This window comes from Cervus elaphus, chromosome 7 (assembly GCF_910594005.1).
Source record: "Cervus elaphus chromosome 7, mCerEla1.1, whole genome shotgun sequence".
In the NCBI taxonomy this organism is placed as follows: Eukaryota; Metazoa; Chordata; class Mammalia; order Artiodactyla; family Cervidae; genus Cervus; species Cervus elaphus.
The window spans coordinates 29,452,851-29,472,500 of record NC_057821.1 but is presented as its reverse complement, the minus strand read 5'-3'; the positions used below and the strand labels follow the sequence as shown (position 1 = coordinate 29,472,500).

General features: G+C 44.9%; 1 non-coding gene across 1 annotated transcript; it reads right to left on the bottom strand.

Moving 5' to 3' along the window:
• Positions 1–19,463: 19,463 nt before the first annotated feature.
• Positions 19,464–19,545, bottom strand: TRNAS-GGA. The gene has a single exon. It is a non-coding gene; the product is annotated as a tRNA-Ser (tRNA).
• Between the last annotated feature and the right edge of the window lie 105 nt (positions 19,546–19,650).

Here is a 19,650-nt window from a genome sequence, read left to right as displayed (position 1 = left end):
ATTGTGAAGGTCACACAGCCAGGCAATGACCTGAAGTGAAGCCATACCCAGATCTTCTGATTTATGGCCTTGCTGTGACTCCACCCTGCCCCTCTTTTAATTTCAGATCCCTAGAACTCCCTTCTATATTTTTTTAAATTTCATTTATTTATTAATTTTTGACTGCACTGGGTCTTCGTTATTGCACACAGTCCATCTCTAGCTTCAGTGAGCAGGCTTCTCATTGCAGTGTCTTCTTTTGTTGTGGGGCCCAGGCTCTAGGCGCGCAGGCCTCAGTAGGTGTGGTCTCTGGGCTCTAGAGCACAGTCTCAGTAGTTGTGGCACAGGAGGCTTAGTTGTCCCCTGGCATGTGGAATCTTCCCAGACCAGGGATCGCACCTATGTCCCCTGCATTGACAGAAGAATTCTTAATCACTGGACCACCAGGAAAGCTACTTTCTGATTTTTTTTTTTTTTTTCAGATTTTTCCTCATGCTGTGTCATTATCTCCGTCTCTGTCTCTTTCCTCCTCCGCCCTCCTCTTCTCTCCTCCTCTTCCTAGTTCCTCTGCCTTTCTCATGCTAGGCCGTTCTGTCTGGGTACTCCTGGGGGGTTGTGAATAAGTAAACATTCAGATGTCTGCAACTGCAATCACACACTGTTGCACAAACATGCGTGTGCATACAGCAATGTCTAAATGCCCCCAATTGCAGACATAATAGGCAGATACACTCATATAATGCAAAACCACACATATGCCACAGGTAGTCTCATACATACTGTATCACTGGGATGGACACCCGGATTTTTTAGGGACAGATAGACATACTGGAAGAAAACATGCAAAGACACTCTGTCATTAGTTTTATTGTCAACAAAAACAACAATACAACAGCAGTAAGTCTTTATGGAGCAGAAGCAGGTTATTAGGCAACCCCTCCAGGCATCCTTCTCCCCCTTTACTTCAGGGAGACACTCAAACATGACACTCTGATAAAGTACACTCATCTTGAAACAAACCTCCCAGCTCCCTGCTCATAAAATGCACAGCTACCCAAGCAAATGGCTACAGTTATGACCAAAATCTATGTTGTGAAATGGACTTCCGTGTTATGATAGGAAGAATAACGAATCCCTAGAGATGCCTTTGTTCTGATTCCTGTGAACATGTTACCTGTGGCATGGATCCTGTGAACATGTTACCTTACATGGCAGAATTAAGCTTGCAGATGGAATTAAGGTTGCTAATCAGTTGAGTTTTAAGTAAGGAAATTATTCTAGATTATCCAAGGGTCTTTAAAAGTGGAGGACAGGGCCTTCCCTGGCAGTCCAGTGATTAAGACTCCACACGTCCACTGCTGCGAGTGCCGGTTGGATACCAGGTCAGGGAACTAAGAATTGATTGGTATGCATTGTGGTGCGGCCAAAAAAGGTGAGGGACAGAAGCAGAAGAAGACAATCTTCCTCTTTGGATTAAAGAGTCACAAGAGTACTCAGCCTGACACTGCTGGCTTTGAAGACAGGATGGGGAGCCATGAGCAAAGGACGTAGGTGGCCACCAGAAGCTGGAGAAGGCAAGGAGATGGATTCCAGATGAAGTCCAGCACGCTGACACCCTGAAAGACCCATTTTAGGCTTCTGAGCTACAAAACTATAAGATAACAAATGTGTGTTGTTTCACAGATTTCAAACAAAAGTTCGTGATAATTTGTCTTTTTAATTTAATTAAATTAATTTATTTTTTGGTTGCACTAGGTCTTCATTGCTGCACGCTAGCTTTCTCTAGTTGCTGGTGAGCAGGGGTTACTCTCTTATTGCAGAGCATGGGCTCTAGACCATAGGAGTTTCAGTGGTTCAGTAGTTTCACTGTCTCAGTTTTTAAGACTTTCTCCCTTCCTTGCCAGAATCCCCAACAATGCTACACTTGATTCTCTAATTCTCCCTTGGGTTTATTCTATCTTCAGAGAACCAGATGGGCAGAGCTGATTTTTGGTGTGTTGGCTTGGCTTGGCTTGCTCTAGTTGATCATGACTGCATCCTGCCTCTCAATTAGCACCACATCTTCTTAATACAGGTGTCTCCAACATAACTGTTCCCACCCCTTTCCAACTCCATTCAGGATATCTGCTTGTGATGCTGTGGAATGTTGTAGTCAGACATCCGTGGGTGGCAATGGAGATGCTACAGCTGGGAAGGCCTTGCATAATTCCCTCATTTCTTTTCCATCTCTTCTTTTTTTTCTTCTTTTATTTTTCAGTCTATCTCTTCCCCATATCCGTAACATCCCCATCTTTTTTTTTTTTTTTAAACAGCTTTATTGCTTTGCCAGGCAAAGGGAGACACACCAGGCTTCTGCCTTGAAAAACTATGTGTCTCCAACATCCCCGTGTTTTTAAAGAGCCTACAAGTCTTTAGGAGCCTTGGAGGGGGAACGGCAGGTAAGAAAAGGTGTTTGGGAGACTGATGACAAGCCAGCCATGGCCCCTGCCCTTAGGAAGTATGATAAGGCGGGTAAAGTATATCCATCATCATCCGAAATCTGCCATTACTGAATCAGGGAGTGTGATGAAACAAATAAGGTATCTCCATCATCGACCAAGATCTGTCATTACCAAATTGTAAAGGTGTGCTAAAGAGAGAAGAGTGAGTGGAGGGTTTTGTTTACAGGTCAGAGAATGAGTGGAAACTATTTCAGGAAGGCTTCCTGGAGGAGGTGGTTTGTAAATGAAGGATGGGTTGGGTTGAGTTGGAGAGAAATGAAAAAGCCTGCACAAAGCATGTGAAGCATCTTGGGGGAAAAAAACTGAAAGTGGGAAAAGAGGCCCAGGGGTAAGGAGCATTGATGAAGGAAACCATTATTCTTTCTCAATTCCCACTCACTATACTCCTTCCCAAAGAGTATCTTCAACCTCAGTTGCTTCCAGAAATACTTTTTTTTTTTTTTAAAGACTGCTGTTTACAGTGGGCTTTAACATGACTGATCCTAATAGAGCATGGTGGCTTTCCTATTCAATGGCTCCAAGAACTCTGGGTAAAACATCCTCTGAGGCTCAGGGCAGCTTCAGGCAGTATGAATTTAAGACTGACATAGAGGACAAAGATTAGGTCAGATTAAATGAGGAATCTTGATGCTCAAAAATGTGACCAGGGTTGTAAAGGACTGTCATCCATATTGCCTGATCTATTGTTTAGCCATTTATCAGCTGTAGGGTTGAGAATCCAGATATTTTACAGTGACAACTTGGATTCCATCGTGGTAAGAGATTTGCCTGGGCTCAAACAGCAGGTTAGAAGCAGAAGTGGGACTGAAATTCAGATTTCCCACTTCCGAATTCTAAGCTCTTTCCCTTAAACATTACTTCCTCTCTTATGAGACTTTGTTTTCCCTCCTGGAAGCCTCCTTTGTCCCTCTCCCTTTAAATCCAAGCTTAAGGCTAACGGTTTCTCCCAGATGTTGCCTCTCCTTCAAGTTCATTTGGGATGCCCTTTTATTCTCTTTCCTTCTGATAACCCTCCGTTAGTATCACTGACATTTATTTATCCATCCTTTAAATTCCCCCTTAGACATTCACTAATCATTTTTCTCTTAGTGTCCCCTAGGCCTTAAGAGCTGCTTTCATTAAGCAGCTGAGCTTTAAGAGCTGAGCATTTATTCATCCATTGATTTAATCATTCAGCAACTATTTACGAAGCAGTCGGGAAGATCCCCTGGAGAAGGGAATGGCTTCCCACTCCAGTATTCTTGCCTAGAGAATCCCATGGACAGAGGAGCCTGATGGGCTACAGTCCATGGGGTCACAAACAATCATACATGACTGAGTGACTAACACAACATTCTATATGTCAAACACTGTTCTAGGAGTGTATCCTCACTCCTCACTCCTAGTGAGGATACACTGGTGAACAAGTCAGCCATGGTCCCTTATCCTCTGGCAATTTAGATCTTGTTGGGAAAGACCAACAATAAGCAAGTAAACAAATAAATTAACAAGATAATTATAGATGTCATAAGTTCTTTGGAGAATATAGTGGGTAATATAAGAGGAATTAACTGGAGGAGATGTGCACTGCTTTTAATAGGCTGTTAGAAAAAGCTTCTCTGAGGAGGTGACATTTAAGCTGAGCTCTGACTGATGAGAGGGAGCCAAAATAAAAAGTTGGGGGAGAGCTTTCTAGGCAGCGGGCACAGTAGGTGCAAAGGCCCTGCAGAAGGAAATATCTTGATGAAGATGGCATGCTATGAGGTGTGATAAGAATGGTATAAAGAGACACGGGAGAGATACTAAGAACCAAGTCGTGCAGGGCCTTAGGGACCAGATTAGAAGTTGGGTTTGGTTCTACAAAGTGCGGTGCCACTGAAGGGCTTTAAGTGGGGAGTTTATAGGATCCAATTTATGTATTTAGACATTCCCTTTGGCCTAGTCGTCTTTTCTTTTCATTTCCTTTTTTAACTCTTGTCCTCCTTCAATGTATTCAAGATAAGCATCCTGGAACTTCCCTGGATGTCCAGTGGTTAGGACTCCATGCTTTCACTGCAGTGGGCGTGGGTTTGATCCCTGGTAGGGGAAACAAGTGCCACCTGCTGCCTGGCACAACCAAAACAAAACAAAAAAAAATTGAGCATCTCATTGAAGAATGAGTGTTCCAAACTAACAATGTATTAACCTGTGCAGTGCACCAAGTGTAGCTAACTCGATTCTGATTGCTTCCTCTACTACAGAGATCTGTAGGACCTTAGAGTGGAAAGGGGCCTATCTTCAGGCAGCTTAGAGTCTGTGGGTGAGAGGAATACTGACCAATCACACAATGTACACAAACTGTGATATGAAGGGAGAGAACAGGGTGATGGGAACTGGACCAGGACAGCCTCCGTTCAGGCAGAAGAAACCTCTCTGGGTATTTTAAGCAAGGGATTTAATTCAGGGAACCAGTTGACAAGAAAATCGTTGAAAAACCTGGAGAATTAAGAATCAAGAGGTCCTAACTGGGTGACTGACTTCAAGGCCAATCACCAGAGATCAGAAATGCTGCAGTCACTCCCCCAAGTGTCCTACTGCCACGAACTTCTCATGTTTATTGGAGCTTGTCCACCTGACCATCTGTTACAGGAAAGTGGCTTCCCCCTCACTTCTGCCTTTCAAATATCATACAAATACATCTAATTAGCCAACCTTAATTCTGGTTCAGAACCCAGCTGCAAAAATTTCTGAGAAATAGTTTTTTTACTTCCCAACCAAACAGAATGGAAATAAAGTCAATCCACATATCTAGAGTTGCCAAGTAAAATACAAGCAAATTTGAATTTCAGATAAATGATGAATTTTCTAAAAGTATTTAAGTATCTTCCAAATATGTTTGGGGGCATACTTGTACTAAAAAAAATTGATTCATTATTTATCTGAAATTCAGATTTCAAGTAGGTGTCTTGTATTTGTACTTGCTAAATCTGGCAGCTCTTTAAGGATCCAGCACAGAGACTGGTAGCAGGGGGCTATAGTTTAGATGAGGGGCTGAGGAAGCGCTCTCTGAGGAGGTGACATTTAAGAGGGTAACTGAGAGATGAATAAGAGTTCATTAAGCACAGAATAGAAGGAAGGGTTTTCCAGGCAGAGGGAACAACTTTGCAAAGACTCTAAGACAAGAGCAATTGAGGCTAATTTAAACAAAGCTGACCAGTGGTTAGAGCTCAGCACTTTTACTGTCTAGGATGTGGGTTTGATCTCTGGTCCAGGAGTTAAGATCTGGCAAGCTGCACAGCTCAGCCAAAAAATAAATAAAAATTAAAAAAAATCCTAAACAAACAAACAGAAACAAACAAAACAAACCTGGTGCCTGGGGAGCAGGGGAGTGAAGATGTTACAGGGTAGATAAAAACTTAGGCAAAGATGAACTGTGCAGAGTCTTAAGTTGTGAGCAGTGGATTAAGGCAAGAGTGGAATGGGAGAGACCCAAGGCCACTACATGCTAGTGACATCCCCTGGAGCTATGCGAGATGGTCATTTGAAGAGAGAAAACTATTCCAGTATTTTAGGTGAGAGGTGATGATGGCTTCAGTTAGATGGTAGCCAGTGGATTGGGAGATGAGCAGGCCAATTTGAAATATATTTTGTAGACAGAATTGAAGAAAGTGTTGGAGTGGTCATTGGAGGGTAAGGGAGAGGAAAATCAGGGGTGAACTTCTAGTTCCTGCAATGGGGAACTGGGTTGATGCAAGAACTATTTCGGGAAACAGGAAAAGCTCTTCAGGAGCTGTGGGAGTTGCGATGGGATCACAGGGGAGGAAGGAATGACCAAGTGATGAAATACCTTGTTTCAGTGGGACAACAGTTCACAACCACTGCCTCTCTCTGCAGACTGTTTCCTAACATCCACTTACCTGCCTACTCCATCTCCTTCAGTCCCTGCCTTCGCCTCCATCATTTTCTCTTTCTTACTCTCTCTCTCTCTTTTTTTCTTTGTAGTCATCCTATCTCCTGGACAGAATCAGAGACTCAACCAGTGAGATGTGTGGAGTGTAGGAAGCAAGAAATGAAAAGGTTTCTCATGAATCTGTGGGCCACAGTTTCCCAGTGGACCTGGCAGACCATTTAGCCTCACTTCCCTGGACCCAGGAAGGGGTGAGGGTGGGAAGAGGGAGAAGAACTTGGACTGAAGCAGCTAAGGAGTCGTCATTCTCTAGCAGATGGAAAACTAACTGGTCTAAACCTCTCATTTTGTACATTTTTGAGGGGGAGGGGAACTGTGTTGTGTGGCACATAGGATCTTAGTTCCCCAACCAGGGATCAAACTAGTGTCCCCTGCTTGGAAGATGGATTCTTAACCACTAGACTGCTAGGGAAGTCTTAAATCCCTCATTTTGAACTGAGAAATCTGAGACCTCTGCTTCTTCTGACTAAACTAGGTAAGAACCTGCAGAAACTGAAGGAACACACCCACCCCATTTGCAAGCAGTGGGGTATTCAAGATTGGATTCAAGTCTTGTTCTTTTTGTGACTATAAAGCAGGAACAACCATACTTATCTCAAAAATTCTTTTAAGGATCCAAGGAAATAATTTATATTCATGTATTCAACAAAAGGCTATTAAGCACCTACTATGTGCCAGGTACCGGTGGGAGGTGGGGACTCAGCAGAGAATAAAGCAGACAGGAATCTGCCCCTATGGAAATTACATTCTAATGAGGAAAACAGATACATAACAAATAAATAAGTGAAAAACATGATTAGTGAAGTCACTCGGTTGTGTCCGACTCTTTGCGACCCCATGGACTGTAGCCTACCAGGCTCCTCCATCCATGGGATTTTTCCAGGCAATAGTACTGGAATGGGTTGCCATTTCCTTCTCCAGGGGATCTTCCTGACCCAGCGATCGAACCCGGGTCTCCCGCATTGTAGATAGGTATCATAAAACAACATAAAGCTTGGAAGGAAGATAGAGGTGTTAGATAGAGTGAGCAGGGTTATAACTGTAATAAACAATACTGAAGCAAGGATTTGAAATAGGTGAAAGAATGAGTCAATTGCTTATCTGGAGGGAACGTGGTCCAGACAGGGAGAGTCAGGTGCAAAAGCCTATGATATGTGAGACATAGCATGAAGGCCATGTGGCTGGCACAGGCAGAGCAGTGGGGAGAGTGGTAGGTAAGTAGAGAGGTGATGGGCTGACTGTATGTGGTCTTGAGGCCACTGTGAGGACTTTCTTTGGTACTGAGTGAGGTGAGCCTGGTAGGGAATGAAGGTGATGAGAAGGGGCTGACTTCTGGATATAAGCTGATGGAGAGCTGATAAGGTTGCAGCTTAGTTGCATTTGAGGTATGAGAGCAAAACAGGAGTCAGGAATCTCCAAGAGATTTGGCTCAAGCACCATGGGAGGATGGAACTGCCTGGGACAGAGGTAGGGAAGACCGTGAGGGGCCAGTTTGGGTGCAAAGTCAGGAGTTAAATGGTGGGCATGTGAAGCTGAGCTGCCTGTCAGATATTCAGTTGCTTCAGAGGTTTTTTTGTTTTGTTTTAATTTTTTATTTATGGCTGCACTGGGTCTTCGTTGCTGCATGGGCTTTCTCTAGTTGTAGTAAGCGGTGGGAGGGGGCGTGGGGAGGGGGCTACTCTTCATTGTGGTGCACGGGCTTCTCATTGCGGTGGCTTCTCTCAATGCAGAGCACAGGCTCTAGGCTTCAGTAGTTGGGTCTCATGGACCCAGCTGCCCCGTGGCATGTGGAATCTTCCCAAAACAAGGATGGAACCCATGTCCCCTGCATTGGCAGATGAACTCTCAACCACTTGCTTTGTGAACTGTTCAATGTCCATAGAAATAATCAATAATCAATCTATCATAAAAATAGAAAAGAGTTTTTATTTGCGCCAGATTGAGGACTACAGTGTGGGAAACACAGACTCAAAAGTGTGGATAACAAATGGCAAAGGCTTATAAAGGCAAAACCTCCAAGGTCACATAAGATATTTGTCAAGAATTAGGACTGAAACTGGCAAGAAGGATTGGTTGGTGTCCAAAATGGTTGCATAGTTGCAAGGGGAGACCTTCAGACCACAAGGTTATACCCAACAGCTGCTAGCAGATACTATTTTGAAAATGGCTGATGTCCTTGACTTTGACACAGTTCAGAAAATTCAAGTTCTCAATAATGCAGAAACCTGTTTGAAACAACAGCCATATCGGCCACCTGGTTCCATTTTGAATGCTTGAACCACAATTACTCCATTTTGTTTTTTAAATACATTTCTTTCTTTAATGGTTAAAGCAGATGCATGCTCCATAGGCTGTAAGACAGGGTGTTCTAGTTAACATGAGCTCAAGCAAATCATACATTAAGTCAGAATGACTTCCCCATACCTCAACAAGGCCCAGGTAAGCATGTGACATTATGAGCCGTGACAGCACCAAAAAGAATAGTTCATGGTTATATAGAAATTTATAATCTTCAAAGTTTCATATTATTTTTCTTTTTAAAATTTCACTAACCACTCCAGGGGAGTTGGTAACATTCAGCCACAGGGAAGAAACCAAGGCCCAGGCTTGCTTGCCCAAGGTCAAAGGCTGCAGAAGGCAGAGTCCGGGAGGGCTAGGGTTCAAGTGTCTCTTCTCCCAACCTGACTCCTGACTCCCAGGGGCAGAGACACCAAGGGAGACACAGTGAGAGTCAGAGACATGGACAGTGAGTCAGAGAGACCAAGTCAGAAACATGAAAGCAAGCGTGAGGCAGAGCAGGGGCACCCTTGAGGGAGACAGTAATACAGAGAATGACCTAGAAAAGCCTAATGAGCTGGAGAGCAGTTGAGAGGAGCCCCACGTGCCTCTCAGGTCTTGGCCCACATGACAGACTCTCCCTCCCTCCCTTCCTTCCCCTTCCCAGGTGACGTGTCGCCAAAACATCACTGGCATGTTGTTGGCATCCGGCCTGCCAATTAGCTCAGGAGCCTCTCCCTTTGACTTCCTCCAGAGCTTCAGATGTGCGCCTGCTTCCTCCCCTACCCCCAACACTCCCCTCCAGCCCAGTCCTGCCCTGCCCTTCATCTTTGGGTGGCAAACTGGCTTCGAGGGACCTGCGGTCTCTGCGGCTCCCTCCAGGGGTCAAGCCCCTCCCGGCGCAGAGCGTGGCCTCGCGCATCCTTTTATCTGCCACCTCTGTGCGCCTTTGCGAGCGTCTCGAAACCAGTGCTTACTGGAGGCATCAGCCGGCCACGCCCGGCGCCCCCGCCCCCAGGGGTGGTGTGTGTGGCCGGGAGGACAGGGAGGGGCTTCAAGGAAGTGGAGGAAAAGGCCCCCCACCAAGGCTCCTGGGGTGGCTCCGCGGAAGCTGTGAAGATTCTTCCACACATAAGAGGAGAAAGGCTAAGGCTGCAGAGACGTCTCAGGAGGAATTGGCGGAGAACAGGGCCCACCAGATCAGATGAAGGGGACGGGAGGGTGAAACCAGAGGACCAGGGATGAACCGGGAACAGAGATGGAGAGGAGAGAGGCGGTTTCACAGAAGTGGCTGGATTTAAGTTGCAAATGAGTTCGGAGAGGGGGCAGTAATGACAATTGTTGCTTTCTAGAGCTCTTTTACATATTTTAATTTATTTCATTCTCCTGAGGTAGGTCAAGGCTCAGAGAGGTCAAGTGACTTGCCCCAAATCACACAGCTAGTAAGAATCTAAACACTTTCCTTTATCCTTTATACTACAAGTGCAGCTGCTTCTGTGTATGTCATATTATATAGAAAAGGGAGATGAGACTTTTAGGTACTTGGAGGTTTTCATCCAGCAAACATTTATGGGGCCACTGTTATGTGTCAGGCAATGTGCTAGGCCCTGAAGATGCTAAGGCTATCTGTCTTCAGGAGGCTGAGCTAACTGAGGAGTGATGTAAACAGTACATACTGGACAGCGTGGCAGCCCAGATGACTGGGGCTCTTCTCTGGGGGAGGGCAGCTTTCAGAGGGAAGTGACACAGTCTGATCTTGGAAGAAGGGAAGTATTTCCCTAGTGGATGGTGGGGGTGGTGGTGGGAGAAGGCCTTTGAGGCATAAGCAAGCAAACACAGTCTGGGAGAGCTCCCAAGAGTTGAGTGAGTTCAAAGAGAATAAACAAGGGATGTGAAGGGAACTAGATGGAGATCAGTGACATTTAATTCATGATGGATTTAAAACCATTGCCTAGCTCTAGTCAGGGTTGAAGAGGCATCTTACAACTGTACTTTTAAGGGATAGTGAGAGTGCTTCTCCATTATGTTGGAGTAATACGAAATTAAATGAAGTAAAGAAACATTCGTTGACAATTTCTAGGTGCCAAAGAGCAGGGAAAGCACTTTCATGTACATTATCTCATTTAATTCATGGAGCCATTAGGAAGGATGAGGACGACTTCTTTGGATCTATTTGTGAAGACCTCTAATACTCATGGTTTAAAAGTGCGAGATAAAAAAATAAAAATAAAAGTGCAAGATATTTTGCCCTATGAGTTGTGATCCATATTAAAGACACACAGGGAAGGTTTGGTCAGAGGGAATAGGGAATACAGAGCCGGGGAAGCCCAGGAGAACAAGGTGTGTCTGGAGAATGGCAGGTGGTTGACCTTGGTGAAGATGACGTGTTTGGTAAGGATGCTCATGCCTGGGGCTGGAGCTGAGAGGGATGTGGGGCTTGCCATGCAAAAGGCTTAATATTAACCCTGTTCTCCTAGGTGAGTCTCAGAGACTTTATCCTTTACTTTTAAGATGGTAAAGAATCCACCTGCAATGTGGGAGATCTGGGTTCCATCCCTGGGTTGGGAAGATCCCCTGGAGGAGGGCATGGCAAGCCTCCAGTATTCTTGCCTGGAGAATCCCATGGACAGAGGAGCCTGGCGGGCTAAAGTCTATAGGGTTGCAAAGAGTTGACAGGACCAAGGCAACCTGGCGCAGCACACAGCACATAGTTATTATAAAATATTGGCTATATTCCCTGTACAATATATCCTTGTAGCTTATTTTATACATAATAGTTTGTACCTGTTAACTCCCTACCCCTATATTGTCTCCCCACTAGTAACCACTAGTTTGTTTTCAGAGAGTTTTGTTTTGATTTTTGGCTGTGCTGGGTCTTCCTTGCGATGTACAGGCTTCTCTAGTTGGCCTCTCTCTTTACAGCATGCGGTTTTAGTTGCCCTTCGGCATGTAGGGTCTTAGTTCCCCTACCAGGGGCCGAACTCGTGCCCCCTGATTTGGAAGATGGATTCTTAACCACTGGACCATCAGGGAAGTCCCCTGAGAGAGTTTTTAAGTGGGGAGAAACACACTCTGATGAAGCATGTTGCATCAGACACACTTGATGAGGCAGGGTTCTGGCTGCAGGTGGAGAATGGACTAGAGGGCTGCACAGGCTGGACCGTGGGAATAGAGAGGAGGAGGAGGAAGGAAGTATGTGAAACTGGTCTGAGGGCATGAGTGGGCAGCAGATCTCCACATTGCTGATGAGGGATAAAAAGAAACACAAAGCACAGATTATTTTTGGGAGTGTGACCGGAGTTATAACTGCACATGAAAAGGCAAATAATGAGTTAATGAGAAAAACCAGCAGCCCCACCCATCTCCACCACTTTCAACTCTCTTAGCTGATTTACTTTTTGGTATTTGTCTCCATATCTGTAAACACGATTATAGTATTACTGCATGCTTTTTCATTTTAGGTATTATCTATTGATTTGCTTTCACAAAAGAAACAGCTTTAAAAAAAAAACACCACCAACCTACTTGGTCCACAAACAGATATCTTCGTCATCCCCACTATCTTCACTTTATAGATGTTTTTAAACTATGTACACACAATTCACATATATATTTCCATGTGTACATAAATATGTATATAAATGCACAGAAAAACGTCCTGAAGGACCACATCAAACTAGGATCCAGGGGGACACTGATAAAGGAGACTTTCATTCTACCTGTCTGGTTTAAATTTTTTTTTTTTTTTTTTTGGATAGATAAGAAGTGACTTATTAGAATAGGATGCTTGGCTTACAAGCAGGCAGGTGAGAAATGCCATGCTGAGTGCTTACTGGACTAGGGTTTTATAAACAAAAGAAAAGTGGGGAGGGGGAGAAGAACTTCTTTGTCTTTCTTGAGTAGATGTCATACTTCCATCATCAGCTCCTACTCCAGGTTAGGCAGAGGAGTTTTCTTGTCCCTTCATGGTCCAGCTGTTCCACAAATTATTGTTTTTTATGTGTGCAGAGAGCATGTCCTAGGAATCACTAACTTCCTGAGCTCACTGGGCAGGATGTGGGGCTCATGTTGTTGTTTAGTTGCTCAGTCATGTCCTACTTTTTGTGACCCATGAACTGCAGCCCATCAGCCTCCTTTCTCCAAGGGATTCTCCAAGCAAGAATACTGGGTTGCCATTTCCTCCTCCAGGGGATCCTCCCAACCCACGGATCGATCCACATTTCCAGCAGCTCCTGCATTAGCAGGTGGATTCTTTACCACTGAGTCACCTGGGGAGCCTTACATTAATTATTATGTGTGTAGTAAAAAAAAAAAACACACTAATCCACACAGCAATAGTAAAAGGTAATTATCACTATCCACAGTTTACAGATGCAAAAACTGAAGCCCAGAGACTTAATTAATTTGTTCAAAGTCTTACAGCAAGCAAGTGGAACTGGTAAAAACCAGACTTGTGCCTGAAGGAAGAGAAGGGACCAGTGCTGGGGCAGGACAGGACGTCAAGTTGAAAGCCAGGAACTCTAACAGGAGAGGTGCCATCTTTGGCAGAAAAGGATCACGAAGGCAGGAGTTGGGAGGCAGTCACGTGAGAGCTGCGGTTTGGGAGGAGACGTTCAGGGCTCTACGGGAGAAGGGGACTCACTAGATCGTTAGACAGACACCCTGGACTGAAGGAGGCAGGGTCATGGCCTCTCTCCTGCCTGTCCTCAGAGAGCATCCCTGGAGAACTCAGGAGCCAGGCATCTGCAGTGAGTCACTGGAATCCAGAAACTGATGGCAAGAGTGAGATCATCAAAAGGCAGGGAGCAGAGACAACAAGGCCCTTGGGGTCCAGGGAGCTCAACCAGTCTGGTTAGAGGCCACAGTCATAAAACCAACAAAGAATTCATATCTAATAGGTTTTCCTCAGGGCTCACATGAGTAGGTAAGAGAGTCACTGTGAGGCTGTGATACTAGGCAGGAAGACAAACAAAAACAGCCAGGCCAAGGAGTCAAGCTGCAGAGTCTCTGTCCTGAGAGAATGCGGGATGTCTGGGGAGCAGGAGTCTGGGAGAGGTCGCAGCCAAGGCCACCGGAGGCAGCTGGCCTCTCCCTCCTCATGACTCAGCTTCACCAGTGCCCGGGTCACCAGTCCCCTCCCATGGCCATGCGGGTGATGACCATGAGGGTGAATGTGTCTGCCCGGTGACCTGGAATTACATGGCTGAGCTGGGGGTTGGACAGTGGAGATAAACTCAAGACTTACTCTGTTTGAAAGTTTCTGGCATTGAACTGGATTCTACACAGGTAAACACATGTGCCCCAACCCCACTAATTCATGCTTCAGCCAGTTCCCCACCTAAACACGGAGAAGCCTCTGACGAAACAGCAGCCTCTAACTTTCAGAAGCAGGCTTGACACTCACAGGCAAACCACGTTACTCTCCTATTAGGCATAAACTATCTTACAAAACAATGACCTCAGACGAGTTCACTCTGAAATCACATGAGACAAAGCAAGGCCAGCTCATAATTCTGAGCACAAACAAAAAAACAGTCACTGTGCCACACACAAAATATCAAACACTCCTTCCCATAGCCAAAAAAAAAAAAAAAAAGCTATTATTTCTTTACCCTCATTCTAATCTCCTCTCTCAGTAGAGAGGATTTTTTTTTAATATTTATTTATTTATGGCTGTATGGGGTCTTAGTTGCAGTATGTGAACCCACATCCCCTGAATTGGAAGGCAGATTCTTAACCACTGGACCACCAGGGAAAGAACTGTAGAAAGAACTGATTAAGATAGTTATAAAATTTATCCTGCTTTCTGACAGCATTCTATCTGAGAAAAATCCCTACTTTCTTTGTGTGTGCATCCGTGTGTGCTCAGTCATGTCTGACTCTCTGCGACCTCATGGACTATAATCCTCCAGGCTCCTCTGTCCATGGGATTTCCCAGGCAGGAATACTGGAGTGGGTTGTCATTTCCTCCTCCATGGGATCTTCCCATCCCAGGGATTGAACGCAGGTCTTCTGCACTGGCAGGCTGATTCTACTGAGCCACCTGGGAAGACCCTGTTTTTTTAGACCTGCCCCCAAATCGCCTAACCAAAGCCCACATACTGTCACAGGTTTTTATTCTAACACTTTCTTTCTGAGATGTTCACAGTTCCCTACTCTTTTGATGCAAAGAGTAATAAGCCCAACGTGTTCAACTATAGGTGTGTTTCTGGGGGCTGATGGTTGGAGGACATTGATAACATTCAGTGTTTCTTTTCTTCATTCTTAGCCTCTGAGCTCTACCTTAGGGATCCGGAGCCAGGCTGTATGGGAGAAGATGGTACAAAGGCAGGAGGTGCTGTCAGAAGGGACAAAACAAGACATGTATTCACTCGACAAATATTTACTGGGCACCCACACAGGCCACACAGAGATCTAGGTGTGAAGGACAATAGACAGATAAAGCAGGATCCATGATTTTTCAGGAAGCTCTCATCTGGGGGCTTGAGAGGTGGGAAAGAGGCTTCCCAGCTGGCTCAGTGGTAGAGAATCCGCCTGCCAAAGTGGGAGCCACAGGAGACACAGGTTCGATCTCTGGGTTGGGAAGATCTCCTGGAAAGGGAAATGGTAACCCACTCCAGTATTCTTGCCAGGATAATCTCAAGGACAGAGGAGCCTGGTGGGCTACAGTCCACGGGGTTGAAAAGAGTTGGACTCAACTGAGCAACTGAGCACACACATAAGGTGGGAAAGACACATAAACAGATCATTATGATCTATAGAGCTAAGTGCAGTAATCAAGGGAAGAATGCCCTGGGGGCTGCTGCCGGCTCAAGAAGAGGTGAATCGACCCTCATGTGGTGAGGCAGGTGGGTACCAAGAAAGGCTTTCTGGGGAAGGGGATCCTTGAGGCCCTGGAGGTTGAGGACCATCTCATGAGAAGGGACAAGACGAGCAGGTCAGGGAGGTGACAAATAGCATGATGAGTGGGGAATTTTACTTGCAATTGATCTCACTAGAATGGAAAGTAAGAAGCAGTGTCTGGGAGGGATTAGGCTGGAGGCACTTAAAAACGGGTTTGGGCTTTATGCTTGCCCCAAGAGGGCATCATGGAATGTCCATTGAATGTTCAGCAAGTCCTGACATGAAGAGATTATGTTTTTAAACATCATTTGAAAGTCTGTAACTTACTTGATTTTGTCTGGTTTTGTGGGTTTTTTTTTTTTTGTTTTGGTTTGGTTTTTTCTGACCGAGCGGCATGTGGGATCTTATTTCCTCAACCAGGGATCGAACCTGCAGCTCCTAAGCAATTTACTTAAAAAGGCATAAAATTATAAAATGGACTGATGGATGGATAAAGGGGAGGATAGATGGGAAAAGCACTTGATAAAGCAATTGTAGTAAAGTGCTAATGATATAATCTAAGTGGTAGATTACATAAATCTTAGATTTATATAGATTATATAAAATATTCTAACTCTTCTGTTTGAAAATGTTTGTAATAAACTTTGGAGAGGGGGTTATGTTGGCCTCTGTCATGAAGGATGGATTCAGCAGGGTGAAGTCTAGAGGCAGGGAGACTTGACTGATGCATCTACAAGCCAAGGAAGGACAAACGACAAATATTACCAGCAAACACAGGAATTTGAAGGGGCAAGGAAGGTTCTTCCCTAGATACTTCTGAGAAAGTATGGTCCTGTTGACACCTTGATTTCAGACATTCAGCTTCCAGAACAGTGAGAGAATAGTTTCTCTTGTTTTAATCCACCCTGTTTGAGGCAATGTATTAGAGCAGACTTAAGAAATTAATACAGGAGTTGAGGATGTCAAGGTAGAAGGCACTACCATGGGAAGATTATTATTTGTTATACCATACTATCACATATTTTTACCATATTTTACCTTTTCAATATGGCTTTTGTGTTTGCTTTCAGTTAAAAGGCCTGAGTTTGAGCATCAATGCCAATACCTAATTCAAGAGGCTGTGAGGAACAAATGGAATACGGTGTATAAAACCTTTTGATAAACTGTTAAACTCTCTAAAGAAGGTATTAGTACTGTTATCAGCGTGTGGAGGAGCCAAAAACACCTTGAACTAGAGAAGGGAAATCTAGGCCTTGGCCTCAGTGACTGCTTCACTTTTCAAACATAGCACTGTGTGAGTGGCCAGGACCCTCTTCAAGTTTTCAGCTTCTGAAAGATTCAAAAGTGCTTCTTGCTATACGGGACAGAAGAGGGACAGGTTACAGGTTCCCCCCCTGGTAAGGAAGGAAGACCTTCCCAGATTTAAACCATGTCACAATATGTCCCTTCATTCACTAAGAACTGCGCAAGAAGGGTGGGAGAGGGAAGCCAAGATGAGTAAGAGGCAGCTTCTGCCGGCAAGGACTTCACAGTCTACTGAGGTGAGTGCAGTGGCTTGGGAGTGTGGACCTTCCTACAGGAAGAGCCAGGAACCCCGACTGGGGAAGTCGTCCTGGGGGACGTGAGCTGAAGCTGCTCCACAACAGTTGAGTGGGGTTGCCAAGATTCCAGTCCTTCCTGAGAAAGAGGAATTAGGAGATGGTTTCCACTAGTGAATGTTAGCAACCACCTCATTCCAGGATCTGTGCTAAGCGTCACGGGAGGGAGAAAGTATGAAATCTGCAGTCCGGGAGGCTCTCCTGTTCTTGTAAGGAAGCTAAATCTGCATACAAGAAAAGGAAACTATGAGATAAAGAGAGTGACGTCAACCACTCGGACTTTTAATACCGGATATAGTGACTGTGAACTCTGCCCCGGGAAGATTTCTGAAAGAATGCAGGGGGCGAGGGGAGGGCGGGGGCGGGGATGTGGGTCCGGGTCACCTTGTCCCCCGTCGTCGCCTAACAGGCAGATGAAGGCTGCTTTTGTAATCGACGGTACCTTGAGGGCGACGCGGGAAACAGGATGGGGGAGCCCGGCCGGGGCTGACTGCGCGCTCCTGGAATCTGCGCTGGAGGAGTTGCCTCTGCCGGGCCGGACACCTGGATGCGCCCTGCCCCTGCGGAGACGCGCGCGCGGCCACACGGAGATCCGCGGGCGGCTCCCCACGCCTTTGTAATACAGCCGTTTCCCAACTGGAACCGGATGGCTGTAAATGCCCGGGAAGCCCGCCCTATCCGCCTACCCCGCTCTCCACCCGGTTGAAGGGAGTCGAAGAGGAAGAAACCTGTAATAATCTGGAACTCCGGCGCAAATCCTGAGTCTTGCTCTTCGTCATCTTGTCATCCTCTTGGCTTAGGTTTCCAAGCCTCTCACCTCTTATTTTTACGGGATCATCCTGGAAACAGGGGCAGTCCTTCTTTGAGTTTAACTTCGATCCCTCACGTGGCAACACTATACGAAGGCCTTTGCTGTGCGTGATGCTGGTGGTGGTGGTGGTGTGGGGAGGTGGGTAGTTAGGAGGATGCACCTGGTCCTGAGATTAATTTTGAGGAAATTAAGGAAGAAAAAAAGGCAGACGATTTGCCTTGAAAGTGAAACAACATCCTCTCATACTCCAGCTTAAACTAGTCTTTCTAAAAATTAAAATCTTTTCACACCTATGAAAGGATTTTTGGGTTCTGAGTTAGATTCACTCCCAAACATTGACCATGGGAGGCCACACTTACAGGATGTCTTAAATTTTTTGTGTGTCAACTTTTTCATTATGGAAAAATTAAAACACACATGAAGTGGAGAAATTAATATGATGAGCTCTTGTGCAACTATCACCGCCTTGGACAATGATCACCTCATGACCAATTTTGTTTCATCAATTGCCTCCCACTCATCCTCCCCCTTTCCCCAGTGTGTCGTTTTTAAGCAAATTCCAGGCATATTTTATTAATAAAACTTCAATATACCAAAACCTCACTTTAAAGAGTACAATTATCACACCTTAAAAGTGCACAATTCCTTAATATAAATGTACTGTCTGTTAAATTTTGTCTTATGTTTTAAAATTAGATTATAAAAAAAATAAAATTAGATTACAATTAATTCATTCAAACCAGGATGCAAACAAGTCCACCACAGCGTTTGCTTGATATCTCTTTCAATCGTTAAGTTCCCTTTCTCTTATCTCCCCCACCTGCACCCCAAACCCTTTTCTTCTGGAAATTATCTGATGAAGATAACCGATTCTCTGTCCTATGAATTTTCCCAAACTGGGATTTGCCGACTGCATTTCTGTTAGCATTGTTAAAATGATTCTGATAGATGGGTTTTAGGTTCAACATTTTTCGCAAGTATACATCAAGTCATTACTTCCTATTGTATTACATTGGACAGCACATAATGTTGAATTGTCTTTCTTTTTATGATGCTAGGATTGATCAGTGGGTTCAAGTGTTGTCAGAATGATTCATCATTGTAAGATTCCCTGTAAGCTTTTCACATATGTTTCCAGCAGCTGTTGATAATTATTGCATCGGTCCTTTATTTCATTAGGTGTTAAAAAGGATGATAGTCTTCCACCTTGTCTTCATTTCTTAAGCTGGAGTTTGTAATAAAGAACTGTTCCTCAGCCATTTGGTGATCTTAGATATATTTCTACAAGAATGGTGGCATAAAAACTGTGTCTTTATTTACCAGTGTTCAGGAAGAAGTAAAGGTTTCTGAAAGAAAAGTGAAAGTTGCACAGTGATGTCTGACTCTCGGTAACCCCAGGCCAGAATACTGGAGTGGGTAAGCCTTTCCCTTCTCCAGAGGATCTTCCCAGCCCAGGGATTGAACCCAGGTCTCCCGCATAGCAGGTGGATTCTTTACCAACTGAGCCACAAGGGAAGCCCAAATAAGAATGCTGTGAGCAGGATTTGAACCTGCCTGAGCAAACCCCACTGGATTTCCAGTCCAGTGCCTTAACCATTCCGCCATCACAGCTCAGTTTCTAGCATCTTCCAAAAGTGACCAGTGAGTTTTTAGTTGTCATGATGAACTGGTGGAAATTTTTTGTCTTTTGCATAGTTGACATATATTAATTAATTG